Source organism: Populus nigra, chromosome 9 (assembly GCF_951802175.1).
Source record: "Populus nigra chromosome 9, ddPopNigr1.1, whole genome shotgun sequence".
Classification (NCBI taxonomy): Eukaryota; Viridiplantae; Streptophyta; class Magnoliopsida; order Malpighiales; family Salicaceae; genus Populus; species Populus nigra.
In genome coordinates, this window is record NC_084860.1 from 2970313 (window position 1) to 2976377 (window position 6065).

A 6065-nucleotide genomic window follows, 5' to 3' on the forward strand; every position below is an offset into this window, starting at 1 on the left:
TATGATTGGTTTTGATCATATTTTAGTGATTTGCATGTAAACTTTGTCTCGTTTCCCTGTTTGATTTCTTGAATTTATTAAGGGAGTGGAGAATTTTCAAAGTTGATGTTTTTTTGGATCTTTTAGATTCCAAGGTGCTTATATTCTTTCAATTAATTCTTACTTTTAAAGAATTAGGATTATAAGAACAAGAAACCCTTTAATTGATTAGATTTTATTTTCACTTTCTATTTAATGGGGTTTAAATTTTTTAAATAGGTTTCTCATTATCTTGCAAAAAAAATAGTTGTTTTTTTCTATAATTTGAATTTCTGTTTATGTTTGTGTTGTTAACCTGTCCATAGCAAATGAATTCTCCAAGTATCATATGTTTGAGCTTTCTGCTGCCAGATTTTGTTATTTATTTGGTATCAACAAAATTGTTTGCTTGCTAATTATGTCAATTGGGAATTGGAAATTGGAATGCTAAAAAAATTAACCTTTCCCAATTTGATTTATTTTAAGTTGGAAATGAGTACTTGCATTGCGTATCTTTCAATAGAAAATGATCTTAAAAAATGGAACTCAAAGAAACATGTTTTCTTTCTTCCTTATCATTATCATGGTTTGTTTCACATTTATTTGAAGTGGTTTTTGGTGTAATGAATAATAGATATTCACAGTACACTTAAAATGGTGGTGCGGTATATATGTAAATATGAAGCTTTTGTTTTTGCAAATTATGAATCCTATATTTGCTCATCTTGTAGCATCCACTCTCAGTTTGCTCTGTGGGAAACACATTTTTTTGCTATTCAGTTCATAAATTTTAGCAAATTGTGTAACTCTAATAATATGAAAGGGCAGTTCTGCAGGATAGAATAGGCAACGGTCGCTCTTGCAAATTATGACTCATTGATAGTATATGTTAATTCTTCAACAATCCACTTCTAGGTTGCTTGTTGGGTATATCATATTTCTTATAGTATTCAATACATAAAATATATCACAGATGAGTCAGCTTCGCCACATGTTTTTCTGTCTCTTGGTTAAGGTGCTAATAGACAGTTCAAAAGTTTCACCAAGGAAAGCAGAACTAATTAAAATGCCAAATTGATGATGTTACATGCCAAACAAAAGCCTTTTATCGCTATTTAGATAGCGTTTCAGTTGTATCAGAAACCTTCCCTTGCATAGTTGTATTACTTCAGGGAGAAAAGTGGATCCCAAAATGTTAAGTTGCAATGTTGGCTGGACTATTCCTTGTTCTTTTACTTTCTGTAATAGTATAGAATTGTAATGTCTTGTATAGTTGTATACCAGCAGTTTCTAATTTTTTTGATAACATGACTCAGGACTTTTTCCCTTTTAGTGAACTATACTTGAATTACTTTTGTTATATTTTTCTTGCCAAGCTTACACGGTGCTTGGGGACGTCAGCATTTCTATTGTTGGCAAAGATGAGTATGATGAACTTGCTGTAAGTTAAATCATTATCTTTTTTCTATACTTGTTTGTGCAAGGATGCTAGTTTCTGCTTGATACTGAGATCATCTTAAGGTTGAATACTATCAACTTCAGTAAGAATTATTTCACAATGTTTGTAGTAGTTAGTTGATGCTTGTATTTTAGTTGTGCCTTCCATCCTAAATAGAAATTTAGGCCCTTTCTTCTTTGGTGATCTGGAAAGTACAAAAAGATAGCATTTTCTGAGCTCTTAGACATTCAGTGTTGTAGGCTGCTGTTAGCTTCAATATTCTTGCAATCAGAAGGTTATTCCATTTTCTTTCTTTCTTTCTTTTTTAATGGGGCCATAACCATAGTTCTTAAGGGAAAATTTAAGTTTGTGTCTCAATAGAAAACTTGGCCAAGTTTTTAGGTAGCACCTCTAATTTTCTTGAATAGGATTAGAATTCATCTTCACCAAGGATAGGACTGGCTTGTTTTTTGTTTCCTCTGTATGATTTTAGCTTTCGATAGGATTTGGGGTGATTGTCTTTCCACATGCTATTTAGAGAACGTAATGAAGAGTAGGAGCCCAAGGGCGTTGGTTTTCAATAGGACTGAGCTGGATTAGAATACAAGCTTTTCTACTTTAGCAGGATTACAATCAATCAATACAGGTCAATGAAATGTTGTCCCTCACTGGGATGTTACGTACCTAGTCACTAGGAATGGGTGCAGTATATGGAAAGAAGAAGCTAAAGGTGGTGCAGGATTGGTAACGTCTGCAACACGCAACAAGAAGGTGGTTAATTCTGTTAGTTGTTAGCTATAGTTAGTTAGCATATTGTTACAGCTGTTATAGTTAGTTAGAGTAGTTAGTTAGTCGTTATCTTCAGTTACTATAAAACCATGATCAATGGTATCAGTTGAATACAAAAAATATAAAATACAGTCAATTCAGTCTCATCTCTTCTCCTTCGATTTCTCTCTATCAAATCCTCTGTTCTTAACCTCATTTCTTCTTCACTTGTTAAGAAACCTTAACCATTGGTATCAGAGCTCTAAGATCCAATCAAGATGGTGGAAAATCACAAATTGAAAAATGTTGAAGAACGTTGCAAGAGGTTGGATGAAAGAATGCAAAGCTTTCACCAGGAATTTCATGAATCAATGGCCGATCAACAAAGCAAATTGCAAGAACAATGGGTGGAGCAAAACAAGAGAACTGATCAAATCAGTTTGCAGATTGAAACATTATCAAATCAGTTCCAATCATTTCTTGCTACTCAGATGGCAGGAAGAGAAGTTGGAGCCAACTCTAGAGGGATCTTGAATACTCTAACAATGGAAAAAAAAACGGTACTCACAGCAATCAAGAAAGAGTATTGCAAGGATTCAAGAACGTACATGAAGGTCAAATTAATAATCAAGAAATTCAAAAGTTTAGAGCTGAATACAAGAGACAATCGCAGGAACAAAACAAAAAGCTTGATCAAATCGGATCAAAATTGGAGGTTTTATTGGCCCTGCTAAGAACATACTCAGAAAGCCAAGAAGTTGAAAGAGCTAGCACAATTTCTGATGGGAAAGAACATAATAGTAAAAAGGCTGTAATTTACAACAACCACTCAATTTTATTTTTTGATCAAGAATCCAATATCACAGTTTCTTTCTCAACAAGCCTTGGAGGGTTAGTGATGTATCTTAGATTACAAGAAAGGAACATAAGGGAGTCCGAGTTTTACAGGTATGAGGAAAGGCATTATAAAGATTTGAAGAAGGAAAGAATTAGAGTTAGAGTTTCAGGTTCATTTTACAAATACCGCTATTGTGATGGGAGAGATTACCATCCCTGGGAGTTTCTCCAGCATGCTTATGATCTTGGTAGAGGCTCAAAAAGAGGGACTTTAAAAGAGGAAGCTCAACACCTAACTCTTGCAAGGTATATTCAGAGGCATCTTGATGTAAAGGATAGATCAAAGTCCTCCTTGAAAAGAGCAGCTGTTCATTCCCTCTGCCTAAACGCCAAAACTGAATGGCATGCTGTACATGATCATGATAAAGAGCACCTTAGAGAGGACACCTAACTCATGAGCCTAAAAGTAGAGCTAATGACAGCTTCCATTGCCTTAATTCTTGAGGATTGTTACGAACCTTGGCTTTAGAAAGAAGTGGTTGCAGGCTTAGTTCAGTGGTCAAATTCGTTCCCTGAAGATGCTACGTGGGAGGAGTTAACAGAGCTGCAGTTACAATTCCCGGATTCAGTGTTGATACGTGAATTGTTTCAGCTATAGATTCTTGGGACAAGAATCTTTTCATGGAGGGGGTACTGTTACGTACCTAGTCACTAGGAATGGGTGCAGTATATGGAAAGAAGAAGCTAAAGGTGGTGCAGGATTGGTAGCGTCTGCAACATGCAAGTTAATTCCGTTAGTTGTTAGCCATAGTTAGTTAGCATATTATTACAGCTGTTATAGTTAGTTAGAGTAGTCAGTTAGTTGTTATCTTCAGTTACTATAAAACCATGATTAAGGGTATCAGTTGAATACGAAAAGTATAGAATACAGTCAATTCAATTTCAACTTTTCTCCTTCGAATTCTCTTTATCAAATCCTCTGTTCTTAACCTCACTTCTTCTTACTATAAAACCAGTATTGTATGTTTGAGCTTTCTGCTGCCAGATTTTGTTACCTATTTGCTATCAAAAAAATTGTTTGCTTGCTAATTATGCCAACTGGGAGTAGGAAATTGAAATGCTAAAAAAATTAACCTTTCCCAATTTGATTTATTTTAAGTTGAAAATGAGCACTTGCATTGCGTATCTTTCAATAGAAAATGATCTTAAAAAAATGAAACCCAGTGAAACATGTTTTCTTTCTTCCTTATCATTTTCATGGTTTGTTTCACATTTAATTGAGGTGGTTTTTGGTGTAATGAATAATAGATGTTCACTGTACACTTAAAATGGTGGTGCGGCATATATGAAACTTTTTTTTTTGCAAATTATGAAACCTGGATTTGCTCATCTTATAGCATCTACTCTCAGTTTGCTATGTTGGAAACAGAGTTTTTTGCTTTTCAGTTAATAAATTTTAGTCTAGTCGTGTCTGCTTGAAAGCAAATTGTTTAATAGGCAACGGTTGCTCTTGCAAATTAAAACTCATTGATCAGTATATGTTATTTCTTCAACAATCCACTTCTAGGTTGCTTGTTGGGTATATCATATTTCTTATAGTATTCAATCCATAAAGTATATCACAGATGAGTCAGCTTCTCCACATTTTTTCCAGTCTCTAGGTTAAGGTGCTAATAGGCAGTTCAAAAGTTTCGCCAAGGAAAGCAGAACTAATTAAAATGCCTTGATGATGTTACATGCCAAACAAAATTCTTTTATCACTATTCAGACAGCGTTTCAGTTGTATCAGTAACCTTCCCTTGTATGGTTGTATTGCTTCATGGAGAAAAGTGGATCCCAAAAAGTTAAGTTGCAGTGTTGGCACCGGACTATTCCTTGTTCTTCTACTTTCTGTAATACTTGTTTGTGCAAGGATGCTAGTTTCTGCTTGATACTGAGATCATCTTGAGGTTGAATAATATCCAGCTTGTGAGGCTCTTGGCTACATCTTTTAGTTTAAGACTCGCTATCTGAGTGTCAGTTTCTTCTTTGTTGACATGAAATTTCTGACATGCTCTGATGTCTGGTTAGCCTGTCATCAATCACGGCCTACCATTACCTTCCAGTAGTATTAATTTTTTTTTGGCAAATCAGTAAAATGAAATGATTGGTTCCATTCTTGCACTGAAAAATAAGTAAAATGATATAAATGAAACTCTGGTTTACCCTGTTGACAGTGGCATCTCTTTTGGCTGTGGATGTCATCTGTGATATAAGTGGTTGATGAAATGGCAATTGATAGGTTTTCTTTGTTGCCATGCTTTTGTTTCAATTAGAAGCGCAAATGCCATATTGCCATGTCATCTTGCTGCCCAATATAAGTAAGGTTTTTATTGTATATAAGGGGTTACAGATGTTTTTTCCTTCTTGCAACAAGCAACTGATTTGGGGATTGTTGGAAATTTTTATTTTGAATATCACATTCTTGATATTTAGTAACTAATCCTACTAGTGGCAGTTTCTTGAGGCCGAATCTCTAGTTAAATTTGGGTAAGAAGATGATTTGACATGGTAAAAAGAGAAATCTGAATATGCTTGTTACTGAAGCACTTGTACCCAGTTATTATTCATCCTGTGTTCTTATTAACATTATTAGAACCTTGTGCACCAGTGATGCCAAGTGAGAATTATCAAAGCTATTGATCTCCATTTTCAAACTACTCTTTGGCTTTTCTTTCAATTTAGTGACTTGTTTTCTCTTTGATTCTTGCGGGAGTAATGCGTGTTGAGGCTGCTGAGCTGTCTACATATTCCTAATGATGCTCCGGTTCCTGTGCACCAAGTACCCCTTCTTCTGAAGGTTCCATGGACCATTTGGGTGTTGTCGAAATAGAATCAGCTCAACCTATTTAAAATATACATTTGAATTGCTTGTTTCCTAGATTTGTGGTTCGTACGAGTCCTTAACTTTTCCATCTACATATTGCATGTAATTAGGTCGTTAGTTTTTGAAACATGAAGGCTC